Source organism: Meleagris gallopavo, chromosome 4 (genome assembly GCF_000146605.3).
Source record: "Meleagris gallopavo isolate NT-WF06-2002-E0010 breed Aviagen turkey brand Nicholas breeding stock chromosome 4, Turkey_5.1, whole genome shotgun sequence".
Classification (NCBI taxonomy): Eukaryota; Metazoa; Chordata; class Aves; order Galliformes; family Phasianidae; genus Meleagris; species Meleagris gallopavo.
Genome location: NC_015014.2, coordinates 8,776,119 through 8,789,479, shown reverse-complemented (window position 1 = coordinate 8,789,479; position 13,361 = coordinate 8,776,119). Strand labels below are relative to the sequence as shown.

At 42.0% G+C, this 13,361-nt stretch overlaps 1 long non-coding RNA gene across 1 annotated transcript in view; it reads left to right on the top strand.

Moving 5' to 3' along the window:
- The first annotated feature begins 855 nt into the window (after window positions 1–855).
- LOC109367151 overlaps window positions 856–13,361 on the top strand; it is a 58,632-nt gene continuing 46,126 nt past the window's right edge. The window contains exon 1 of the long non-coding RNA XR_004159737.1: window positions 856–973. This is a non-coding gene — a long non-coding RNA (uncharacterized LOC109367151). The remainder of the gene's footprint in view (window positions 974–13,361) is intronic.

The window sequence follows — 13,361 nt, the reverse complement described above, 5'->3', positions numbered from 1 at the left end:
CCAGTCTGGCCTTGAACACCTCCAGGACGGGGCATCCACAGCCTCTCTGGGCAGCTGTTCCAGTGCCTCACCACTCTCATAGTAAAGAAAAATACAGGACCAAACCCCTGTGCAACTTGAATGTGCAGCTATTCTGCCTGTTGCTGCAGGATGAATGCTGCAGGTGTGAGGTTTGAGCTCTGGCTTGGTGCAGGGAATTCTCTGAATTCATTTTTGTTTTATTTTTATTTCTGGTCTTTGAAATACCTTGTGCTTGAGACAAGCTGGGTAGCAGCACTTCCATGCTAGCTGTAGGGTTGAGATGATCTGTAGCAGCTGATTTGCATGCTTAATACAATTCCATTCTCCCTTGTCTTTCCAACACATTGTCTGCTGTGTATTAAGATTTGAAAGTCTTGGATTTCTGCAAAAGCATCCTTGCAGAGTCTCAGGATGTGCTTTGGCACACGCAAAATCAGTCACTGAACCCCTGACAATCTCTGCTCTACAGAGTATCCTTCCATTTATCTGCTCCTCCATGTGGCAGGAAATGAAGCTATTGCTTTCTAAGCATAAATGAGCATTTGTAACAATGCCCCACTGAAGATGTTGTATAAGTGGGGCTCACTGGGATGTTGACAGGGTGCCAGGGAGCTTCCAGACAAAGGCTGAGCTGATATTAACCTGAACAGGTCTCTTACTGGAGTGGCTTAGTCACCTGTTCTCTCTTTGGATTGCAGATTTCCAAACATACGTGGCAACTCTTCATTAATTATTTCCCTCTCACAGAGTAACTATGTATGTGTTTATCTATCTATCTATCTACATATGGATAAGAGGACCACAGCTGTGGTCTGTTGCTCCTTAATTGCCTAAGCCCTGCCCAGCTCCACTTGGGACTGCTCTGCCCAGGCCCCATTTCAGCCCAGCTGGTGCCTAGAACAGCAATGTAGTGCAGTGCTGTAGAGGAGCGGAGTACTTCTTGCAGAGCCTGGTAGGTAAGAGCAACTGGTGTGCAAAGCTGATTTGGGTAGTGAGGGGAACCCCTTGTCCTTAGAGCTCTTTTAGGTAAAACCTGGAGTTGAGGAAAGTGGATTCTCAGATAGAAATAGGAAGTGGTGTGGAAAGGGAGAAGTACAGGTGGTACTGGTATGCCTGGGTGAATGATGTGGTCAGGGTGTAAGCATCACTAGGGAGTGGCTGAATTGCTTGCTTGGGCTGGTTTTTTTTCTTTAAAAGCCTGAGGAGTGAGCAGATAACCACAGCTGCAGCTTCCGAGGTAGATGATATCAAAAAGTACTCTGTCCTGGACAGAAATAATCCAGCAAGTCCTTTGTTGACTCACAAGTTGAAGGGATGCTCCTGTGTCTGGGGCTGCCCAGGGTACCAAGGTGACCATTTCCCCAAGCATAGGCTCTCTCTCCAGCACTGAGCAGTGGACTTGGAACTCCAGTGTCTTCAGTCTCCCTGCAAAAGGCATTTGCTCACTGATGGTTATGAGTAATGTGTTGAAGAGTATGTGTGTGTTGTCCTGGCTCACTGGGACTTGTCATTTTATCTGGCAATACACAGAGAAATGCTTTTGAATTGAGTGGTGTCTTGGATTGGCCGAAGCTGTGCTACCTTAACAACTATGCCTGACAGAGATCCAAGGCTGAGGTATGCAGAGGACGTTTCTAGGTATTTTTGTTGAAAGGGATTTCAAATAGTTAGCTTTGGCTAATATATTCCTAGCCAAAGCCTTCTATTCTTGTGTAGGCAAACCTACTGTGGGAGTCAGGGCTTCTGTCTGATGAAAGGCACTGAGATTTGGCTCTGTATTGCAGGCTCAGTTGTAGTGCAGACACTCACACTCTGCTTTTCTCAGAAACAGGGCAGAAAAGGCCATGTCTCTGCAAGGAACCGAGTATGACTGGCTTATAATTATAAACATCTGAATACTAAACCCGAGCAGTATGCTTTGCACCCTGAATTTCAAATGCCAGCTTAGCTATTCATTTGACCATCTTTAACTGGAAAACATTTTGAACGTTATTAATGCTGATTTTTACTTTTTTTTTTCCTCCCAAGCAAGATCACCATATTGGCTTAGTGTCTTGGTTTCCTGCTTGTTTCAAAGATTGTGTTCCAGTCAGTGCAGCTTATTTGGGGTACAGTAATCACAGCAACTATTGCTGAAGACGTGCGTTTACAGATGAGATTTCTAAGACACAGAAAGACAGTCTTTCTTATTCCATAATGCAGGGCAATTGGTTTGAAATGTCTCCTGGTGAACTAATAGAAGACCATGCAGTCCCTCCCTACTTCAGTAAGCAAGAAGACTCTAGGCTTGAGGCATTTTAGAGAGGAAAGTGTGTGCTGATACTTTTATGTACTAGTAGTGCAACAGAATACAAAACAAAGACATGTTGTATCCATGGCTTCAAAACTATCCATGTTGTAGCTCCACTTAGAGCAACTAATAGAAAACATAGTAAATAACTTACTGGTGTTCTGTGTTTGCTGCACTGTATGCAAAGTACTTATCCCAGCTGCAATACGTGTGGCAGCAGTGGACAACACTGGTCTGAGTGAATTTCGGGTCCAGAGGTACTCCTTGATTGCCTGGTTTTTGCTATCTAGACACATGGCTATCATTCAAATAAGCTGTGCTGCAAATACCTGCTATCAATGTCCTGGTTATTATTATTATTAGCAGAGGTTAAAACTAGATAATCTTCCACCCCCCTACAAACAAAGCCCACAAACCAACAGCAGTTAAGATAGTAACTAAGAAACTAAGGAAGGTGGAAACCAAGATTTGCCTCACTCCCACCTTTCTCCCACTGTACAGTCTGAGTTTTACTCGAGGAATGAAGGTGTGCAGCTTCATATACAGAGGAAATCAAATGTATTCATCCATTGTAATGGCTTAATTGACCAAACACCAGTCTTTCCTGCCTGGAGTAAGAACATCTCTGCATAGAGGAACTTAAGTAATAAAGAACTAAATCAGTCAAACTGAGTGGCATAAATGAATCAGTGAGGTACTTGAATAAGGATGGGTTATCTTATGTCATTATAAGATTTTCTTTAAGGTGGATGTCTGCTTGAACTGTAGGTACTTATGTTACATTGAAACCATTGATGGCAGACCATGTTTGGCCTTCCTAGATGTGCTGTACTAAATGTCATGCCTTTTGGATGGGAAGGAGTCTTTCTATTAAGTGAAAGGAAGTTTTATAATGTGCAGTAATTGGCATATCTACAGTCTGCATTAAGTACAGCTGACAGCAATTAATGGGAACAGCACAAACTGCAGCATTCCAGTTTTACAGCAGTGAGAGGATGCCTGTTTGCACAGCTCTTCACTCAAAGCAGTGAGGACTTGACTCCTCAGTGCTAATGGTGCAGCTAGTATGTTTTTCTGCAATGAAAGGTCATTTTCCCTCAAAGGAGAAAAACATTAGAAGTTGTTTTTTTTTTTTTTCTTTAAAGAAAGTGAGCAGGATGGACATAACCTTTAAGGATGACATTATGCCTTGGACCACATACCTGTGGTGGGAAGCAGTAGCTATGGGGGATTGATTCAAATGTGCTAGGCGCCTTTCTTCTGCAGAGCTGATGGGTGAGAAACGCGAGAGGATGCTGGAGTAAAGAGGAAAGACTGCTTTCCTTACTAGCTGCAGAAAGTACTGTGAGGCAGCCATAAACTACTGTCCTGTACTACAAAGCTGATGTCAAAGAGAAACTGTGTGTGAGGGCACATCTCAAGGGCAAGGTTACTCCTTCATGTGGAATAAACACATCACACCCGCTTAGCTTAGATGCTGGAAGCAGGCTAACTGCAGCAATATGGAGCTCTGAGAAGGCTAATTGACTTGCAGACCTCTGCGCTGCTGTAACTAGGGAGCTTTTGTTGGAATAATTTTTGGCAAGATAACTAAGTACATCTGCTGGTTCAACCTGCTAGTAGAGCTTCCAAGTCCTGGTATTAGGTTGTGGCTGGAACAGTTGTAGTTCCTATGTCAGTTAAAGAGAGGTAACTGCCTGAAAGGTCAGATAACTGTTGATTATGGAGAGAGTTATGACCACTGTTCTGTTTCCTTTTTTTTTTTCCCCAAAGTATTAAGTGACATTTCATTGGAAGGGCATAGCCAAGTCCTCAAAAACGTTCTCTCAGCCTAAGAGAATGGTGGAAACTATTCACACTGCTGTATATGTTGTTTGGTATTTAACACGTTATAGTGGAAATGCTAAGTCACAGCTTGAAGCAGTGATTAAGCACCTGGTGGGGAGGCAGGGCCAACCCAGGGGAGCTCAGGTGCATGCAATGTTCCTGAGTGAGCAGAAGAGGTGGAGCCAGGATCCACCCCTTCCCAGACCTCATTTAAGGTTGGCAGTGGTAAGGATATCTGTCTGGAGATCCCTGTCTACAGAGGCCTTCCAAGGGTAAGCAGCTGTTTTTTTTTTCTTCTTTTTTTTCTTTTTCCCTTTGTTTCCGTGTCCATGACTGCTATATTTGGGCTTGTCCTCACTTGCTGCAGCCAAAGACTTTGCCACCCTGCTATTATCAGTGTACTTGCCATTTCATTATAATGTTGCACATGTCCATCTCATTGTATGAACTTGTAAGTGAAAATGAATTCCACTGAAAATCAAGCGCATAGCCTTTTGATCTGAATGAGGAGACACAGCTTGTACAAGCATGTAAATCTGAGGATGAGGACACTGGTTTGTGTAGACCAGTATACACTGTGTTCAATGGCATTTACTAGCTGAGGGGCACCCCCTGGCTTTTTGCAATTCAGGTAGGAAACTATTGGTGCACAAACTTGGGATGTGTGACTTTGATGTGTTAAAGTCTTTGAAATGTCTGATCCTGAGTTTTGACACTCATCTCTAGTTCTGAAGTGTCAGCCCTCTTCTTTCTTTTGTTCTTGTTAATTAAAGCTCCTTTTGTGTTCGCCTTATGTTCTGCAATAGAACAATTTTCTGCTTTAAGTTCTTTTGAATTGTTCTTATGTTTTGTTTTCATGTTTAATGTCCTAAAAACCACAAAAACATTACCATCAAAAACAACTTGCACAAATTCTGGGAAAGGTGCTAAATCAGAAGCAAAAGACTTGTGGTACAGTACGTCAAATGCCATGTGGGAGATCTTCCACAGTGCATGGTCTTGCAGGTCCTCGGTGGGAGCAGAGCTTGCTTGCAATAACAAAACGTGCACAGTGCAATATATTTTTAAAAGTAACAGACCAACAGTGAATGAATAGTTAAAATGCCTTGCATCGGTTTTCCAGTTGAGATGAGTTTGTTGTGTTATGTAATATACTGTAATATACCTCCGTGGGGCAGTAGATACTGGTAGTAATGAGGATGTTATTAGGTGTGGGGAGGGAAGTGAGTTTCTAGTCATGCTAGAACTGGGCTTCTCAGTGGGATGCAAGCTGCAATTGTGCAGCTGTAACATTATGTTTGTCTGGAAGATCTGTGTTAGGAAAAAGTAGCAGCTAGGGCCAAAAAAATGTTTCTTTTGGTGGATGATCAACTAGGCCTGAAGTATACCTCTTGAGGCCAAAGAGTGGGAAATAAGTGTGCTAGGACAAGACTTTGTGGCCTGTTAATCAGAGGCAGTCATCAGCATGTTCCCTTACCCCAGATGGATGAGGCACAGAGTGAGGAGAGGCTGCTGCAGCACTACAAGTGGCTTGCACAAGAGAAGGCAACAGTGCAATCTTTGCATGCTTGAGTTTTACTGTGATACTTGGGTGTTATTTACCCTGAAAGGCAGCTGCATTTGCTCCCATGTTTATCTGATTACCTTTAATTCCCAGGTGGGTGGTGTGGTGTGCAGACCCTGGTGGCTGGTGGACAGCTTCCAGCTGTTTCTTAGCCTGTGTGTGCTGTCAGTCTTCAAATTTTGCTCCAAATGTCTCTTGCAGAACTGATGGAGTGCATTAAGCTCCTTTCAGATTGTCAGGGGGGATCTCTGATCAGCTAATCATGCTAATCCCGTAGTGACAGAGCAAATGACAGATGATACTCAGAGGAGCACCTTCCTCATCTCCAGCCACAGTGACCTATGCTGCAATCACATCAGCTCTGCCCTGGCTACGTGCAGGCAGGAGGGGGCTCTGGTGGGACGGGCAGAGCTGGAGCTGCCCTGCTCCTCCAGCTGTTTGGCAGATCTGTCCTGCCGTCAGGGAAAAACAGCAGTGGATAACCTCAGGGCTGCAGCAGCAATCCAGGAGCTGCTCTGAGTAACTGGGTTTTAGAAGCAACGCTCCCCACCAAAACTGCATCTCTGACTTACCAGCTCTTCTGTTTGGCCTCAAGTATTGGTTAAAATAATATGGTGATTTGTTGACTGTTGTTTGTAAGTTACGTATCTTTTTTTTTTAATCTGTTCTTTTTTCCTGAGGTCACCTTGCTTGGGCAACTTAGTAATCTGAGCCACTGTTGTGTCAAATATTGTGCTAAAAGCAGAGCTGGCTGACAGGCAGCCTCAGAGATGCTGAAGATGAAAAATCAGTGAAGCCAAAAAGAATCGGTTGCTGCATTGGTCATCTATAGTGCTTCAAGATCCCCAAGCCCACCTGGAGTCTCTGCGTACCAAATCTCCTGCTATGTAGAGGCTGCTGCAGCATCTGGTACCGTGGTTTCTCAGCAGGGATTGGGGACACCAGGTTGCTCTGCTGCAAACCCCAGCTCTACAGTTAGTGGCTGGATAAGTACAGTAATGTGGTGCCATGCAACGCACATAAATGATGCTTAATGAAACGCAAGCTGATGAAAATTAGCATCAGCGAAAGAATCCCTTCAGGTTTAATTTCTTCTCTATCAGCTTAGGCCTGCAAGTGAAACTATATTAGCAGCAACGATTCAGACACTAAGTAGATCTGTAGATGCTGGAGCAGCCACCGTTGCTCCTGTCCATGTCTGTACTCCTGCAATGTGCAGCCCATTGCAAAGCTATAAGGGAGGCACTTTGTTCCTCTTCTGTTCCTGTGTTGCCTTGGTAGCTCTTTCTGCACTCCTAAGTTGTATCCCACTCCAAGTCCATGTCTTTCTGAAAATGGCTGTTCTTGTGTTTTTGTTCTTAGACCCCTGTAACGTAGGATAAAATGCAGTCTTCTCATCTATAGTTTTTGGATTTCTAAATGCAAATTTCCTTTTTTTTTTTTTTCCCTCCCTTCGGATAATATTTGAATTGGAAATAAACCAAAATGATCACTAGTGTTTGAGGGAATGGCCCATCCATTTTTGCTCCCTCTGCTGGCTCAGCAGCTTGATGCATTTCTAACTGTCCTGCATCATTAACTTTGAAGAAGATGAAAATGGAAGTGTTGTGGCATTTCCAAAAGAAACTCAAAATCATTAAATAATCAAATAGTGTTCAATTGCTTGTTGAACATACGTGGAGAGACAAGGAGATAGAGGGCAAACGTTTTTGCTCTTAGTAATAAATAATTTCTACCTAAATGAATGACAGAGGATATTTTTAACAATACAGCTGAAATAATCATGATGGCAAGGGAATAATTTTGGACAGAGGAGATACGTTTTGCTAAAGCATTAGAGGTGGTACCAGAAATGCCTGAACTTTGTATGTACCTGTGGTAGGTGTTTGGATTGGAGGTAGCAGGCTAGTCTGTTTTTTTACAGTAGAAAAAATTAAGTACGATATGATTTCACTGCTCACCACGTTATTATATAGCACTAATGTGAAAAATAAGGACTACCACTTCTGAAATTTGTAGCAGAAGAATATTTAACCTCCCATTAAATCTTACGGATCCAAGTCTTCCAGTAGGAACTTCCAGGATGGCAACTTGCATTGCTAAATATCTTCCGGTTTGTGTTACTACCCCACTACCTAGCATTTCCCAAATTATTGCTGTCCAGGCTGTTTGCTTTCTTTTCTCCTGATGTGTTCAAATCTTTTGCAGTTGCTCATCTGTTGATGGCTAGAATGTCAGTTTCTAATTTCTAGTCTTTAAGTAGTTGAGTTTTCCTTCCTAAAAATTGGCACTTTATTTCCTTCACTGCAGCCTTCTGAGACTTGGCCTGTGCTCAAGGACTTATAGGAAGTCATTGCTGCTAGCAGTTGCTTCTAGTAGCTCTTGAAAAACCTTTTAGAATCCTTTTAGCACCTGCTTCCTGATTTTTACACACTTTAATCTTCTTTTTCGTATCATTAATCCATTCATTGCTTTATGCAAATCATTTTTGGCCTCGGATTTGCTATGTTGCCATGTTTTTTACTGGTGTGCACACATGTAACAGAGGCTGAAAATGCCAGTTGTTTCAGACTCTCTGCTGCTTGCTTTCCAGCTTGTCTGATTGGGTGCTGAAATCTTCCTGAGAAATGATGTGTGCTGTCAGATGCTATGAGCCCAACTGCAGCTGAACCCCATTAATGACAGTGGGACCTGTGATGCACAGCGCTTCCCTGGAGACGCAGGAAGCCTGAATAAGTGCTGCTCAGATTTTAGTGCTCTACCAGACCATGTTTTCCTTTTTGCCTTTTAGCTATGTCTGTTTCATTCTGCTTCAGTATTTTCTCCTGCTGGATTTTAATGTGAGAATAATGGCACAATGAGCAAGGAACAACTGGAGAAATGCCTCTCTCAGCCAGAGCCCTGCTCATTTGCTTCGGCAGGGCTCTCAGCCTTCAAATTCCTGATAGTCTTTTCTCATTGGTCAACACATGGTCAAAATTACCTCACCTCTACCTGTTTTTTTCTGCTGGGCATGAGATAGTGTTCTAAGCCCAATCCCATATTTGATTTCTGCTTTTCTGTGAGAAAGATCACAGGAAACTTGAGAAAACAGAATCATCCTAACGGTCTTAGACACAGTGGCTTGTTGTCTATATTTGTCACACAGGGTTATACACGAGTACTGCAGTACTGGTTTGATGGTTATGTACTCCCCACCACACAGCTGTACTCTGGGACCCTCCCTGCAAGGGGGAAGATCTTTACCATATGATAAGGGAGCAGCTGATAAAAAAGGAGGTTGATTGTTAATAGTGGGAATATCCATGAATTTGCATGCGTTTTAAGGGATTTCCTGAATGAGACAACTACACTCAGGTTTCAGCACAGAGATGTCTAGTGGTTACAAGATTTTTATTTTCAACCTTTAGCATTGATAGTAAAAAGAATAGCAAGTGTTTTCCTAGAGCAGCTAGATAAGCTTTGACCAGAAAGAGATACCACACTGGGATGACCTCTGCAAGATCCAAAGTATGAAATTTTGGAAGTGCTGAACACAGAGACATCAATGTGGACATGAAAGCAGGTGCTTGGAGGAAAACCTACTTAGCTTCAAGTGGCCATCTTGGGCCTACTGCTAGGTTTATCTCAGTCTCACCTTATGTGCTTGCCCATTTGGTGTAGCTGGTTGCATGGAAAATGTGGCAAAATATTCTACAGAGATGTCATTCTTTCAGTGCAATAGGGCTTTAGGAAGCTTGCTGACTGATGATTAATGCAGCTCATTAAATTAAAACTCCATCTGAGCCGGTTTATTGGTGAAAAACATTTAACAGCAAGCTCATCTTCCCAAAACGTTGATTTCCAAGAAGCTAAGAGTGCAACAGAAGAGTACGAGATCTGCAAAATTCATTTTGTTGTCTTTGAGATTATGCACATTTGAACGTGAAACCTCGAAGACTTGGCCCATTGAGGAGGTACAGCTGGATAGCTGCTGGAGAAGTCGCTCTGCCACTGTAAAGCCTTTGTTATTTTTTTTGAACAATTGGATTTTCAGAAGTAAAAAGAAATGATGTTTGGGAGGGTAGCGGGGATCCCTTCTTAATCAGAACGCCTGACTTTTTGTGTTAACAGCTGCAAGGACTCTTTGTGTCCAGTTAATGCCACAGTAAAATTTAAGGTGACTTTTCCCTTCAGACCCTCTCTCTGCTGTTAGCCTCGTTTTTTCTGGTCTTTTTCTCTGGTAGCCTGCTGCCTTCTCAGTATTTCCATGCTCTCTCTGATCCCCTCTGCCTCTGGTTTTGTGCGGGTGATCTGCAAGCATGTGTTACTAGAAGGCTTCTCTTCAAATAGCCCTTGACACAGATCTTGCCAAGTTCTGAGTTAGACTTAAAAATACAATGGTTGAAATGGCCAAATAGTTCTGTGTTTGGGAATAATAACAACAAAAAAAAAATCTTGCAGCTAGTGAGATGTGTGAAAGCTAATTTTTTTTTTCCTCCCCCAATAGCTGAACTACTCAGGGATTTACTTAAGTTTCATTATTTATCGCGTGGAGATAGAGCGCAGTTTTAGGAGAATCAGATGCACGTAAGAGAAAATGTGAAAAATGGAAAAAGAAATGCTGTGAAATGTATGAAGGAAATACTGAAAAAATGGTAGGAAAAGCTGTCTACGAGACTTTCAAATACCTAAACAAATATATACAGCTGTTAAAAGAAATCTAGAACTGTAGGGACCAGGGCTGAAGGATGTAAAAACAGAAATTGGGAAGGATCAAGATATTTTACTTTCAGATAATTTTGGAAGGAAAGGTAACAATAAATTAAAAAGTGGTTTAAAAATGGCATTGAATCAGCAAATTAAAAAGTTTCCTAGGAAAAAAGTAGTTAATTTACAAAAAGTCCAGGTTGTTTACTGAGTATCAGTGACCAGCATGCACTCTCACTTGTTGGAATGGCTGTAATGAATATATAGAGCAAAAAAATGTTTTGCTTCCTACATTAGGAGTACATTTAATGGGTTCTGTATAGCTTTTGCTAAATACTGATTGGTTAGCTCGTGTTTAGCCAGGATTATTTTTTTGAGAGAGAATTGCACTCTTTAGCCAGTGAGTTCTTGGGGCTAATTCTCCAGACATGGACTTGACACAAGTAAAGGGACCTCTGCACGCTGGGTGACCATGATAGGAGGAGTGTATGTTCTTTTTACTCTTATTTTGGTCCAGATTTCTTCTGTGACTTAACTCAAGCAAATCCTATTAAGCTTCAGTGTCTAATAGGAATGGTGATGCTTAACTAAAAAATCTGAACATTTTATTCAGGTGGCCAATGGGGGTTTGTTTGCAAAAGCAGTCAGAATAAAATAAGGTAGAAAGAGATCAGTGCTCCTCATACGTGTGGCAATTAGAGCTGGACTGACCATGGGGCAGCTGCTGATGTACCCTATGGAAATCAGTGCTGATTTCCTAACTACACGCTAGTGTGCAATGCAGTGTTTGACTCTTCCCTGTTGCAGAAGTGAGACCTGTGAGATGAGGAGCAGCAAACAGGCTGCAGGTAGTGGAGAATTCCAAGCGGAGGCAGTCCTGCTCCTGAGCCAGAGTTCTGTTTTACGGGTACTGCATTTAGAAAAAATTGGTCTGTGTCTCCGTTATCTTAGCGCATTAACCCATGGGGAAAAAAGATAATCATTGCAATGTGTGAAGTGCTTTGAAGTCTTTTCTGACCTAGTGGATCAGAGTGTTTAGTACCTATTCCTGTGATGGGTCTCTGGTACTTAAGCATGCAGCGGTGAGTCAGAAGAATCAATTTGTTGCTTCTGTGAGGACCATATTTCATCCTCCCTGATTGAAATGATCAAAGATGCAGAGGCAGATCTCTACTTCCAAGTAAACACTCCTTTTATGTTCCTTTAAAACAAATACCTGACACTAAGCAGCGATGCACAAAAGGAAGTCAGGCTGTGGGCTTTTTCCTGAAGTAGGTGTTTTGTGATAGATTAATGGCAAATCTTGATGCATTATTTATCAGATAATAAGTGTGATAATTGTTCTTATTTATCATGAGTCTAGCTCAGCTCATTCTCCCGTCATTACTTCAGTCAAGCTGCCCCTGGGGAATTTGCCAGATAAAAAATGGTCCAAAGGTCATTTCAACAATTTTTAGTCATAATGGCATGCTGATTACCTCCTAATTGAAAAGTGTAAACTACAGACACTGTAAGTAATGCAAGCAACCCTGTCCTCACAGCATAATGTGGAGAATCCCTGTGTATCTCACAGCCAGCTGCTGAGAATGGGAGCAGAAAAAACCCAAACATTTTCCTTAACACAGGAAAATGACATGGATGTGCAGTTATAACATTGTGGAAGCAGTGCAGATATGTTTAGAGCTTAATTCTGGGGTGTGTGTTAGCACAGCCCTTTGGATATCAGTCAGAAATCTAGCTCTCTGATGAGAGGATGTGAAAATCTTGCAGTTTTGCTGCCTCTGTATTTATACATCTTGTCATAAGGAAGTGCAAAAAGGTCATGTGCAGAGCAAGATCATAACTGTAAGAGTGGAAACAAAAAGCAGAATCTATGTATTTTCAAAAATTAATTTTCCAAACAGCACCAATTACAATGCAGGAAACTCACTGATTTCATTCTTTTATATCTCTAAGGTACTCTAGCAGTGTCATGTTAATACAAAATTCTAAAGTACTGCCAAGAACAAATACAATATTGGCATTACTTGATTCTACAGTTTTTCCTTAGAGTCCACAGTATGCATTATCTTTTTCTACTGGATGATTTATTCCCCCAAATTCTTCTCATGTATTCTTCATACACCTATCTCTTGTCAACCCCGTGATCCTGCATGTGGGATTTGTCTGACTAGAGTCTGCAAATATCAAGATTTTATATTGCAGCTGCATAATCATTAGCGCAGAGCTTACATTATTTCACCTCTCAACCTCCAAAACAAAATTAATATTAAAAGTGTACAAGATGCCTCTCTACATAGCTTGCATTGATAGAAAAGGAGTGACAAACTGCAGAAAGCATTTCTGAGCAGCAGCTATAGCAGCACACCCGTGGTTCCCATTCTGCAGCATTCCCTCTGGAAATTATATTGGGCTGCTGGCCAACGTTTATCCCACTGAACTAATAACTTCACATTTGCATTGCCGAAGTGATCTTCTTTGGAAGCCTGGGAAATATTGTGAGCATACCAAGACCCAGAAGTAAGTCACCCTAATGCCAGAGCATGACTTTAGGACAGGACGCCAACTACACCATGGTTCATGAGGTAAAGTTCCTGAGATAAGCTGTTAGGTTACACTACGCCTGTTGTCTTCTCCACTGCTTATTCACTGGGGTATGTTCCCTCTTTACAAATACTAGAAGAGCTTCTAGCTACCCACACCAGGGAGAACAGATGATTTAATGCATGCAGCAATGACTTTTTGTTTCTATTTAGAATAGGCCTGAGTAAATATTTTGTCTAAGCAGCATAAAGCAGCTGTTCCACAGTGTGTTTTTATTACTCTTCATAAGCAGTGCTTTGTACACCATAGATCTTATCTGGGAGGGATTTAATTTTATTGGCTTTACACATGTAGGAGGCAGTTGTCTACGTTTGAGTTAATTTGCCTTTCCAAGAGAAAAAAGTGTTCTTTTCCCAATTTCAGATG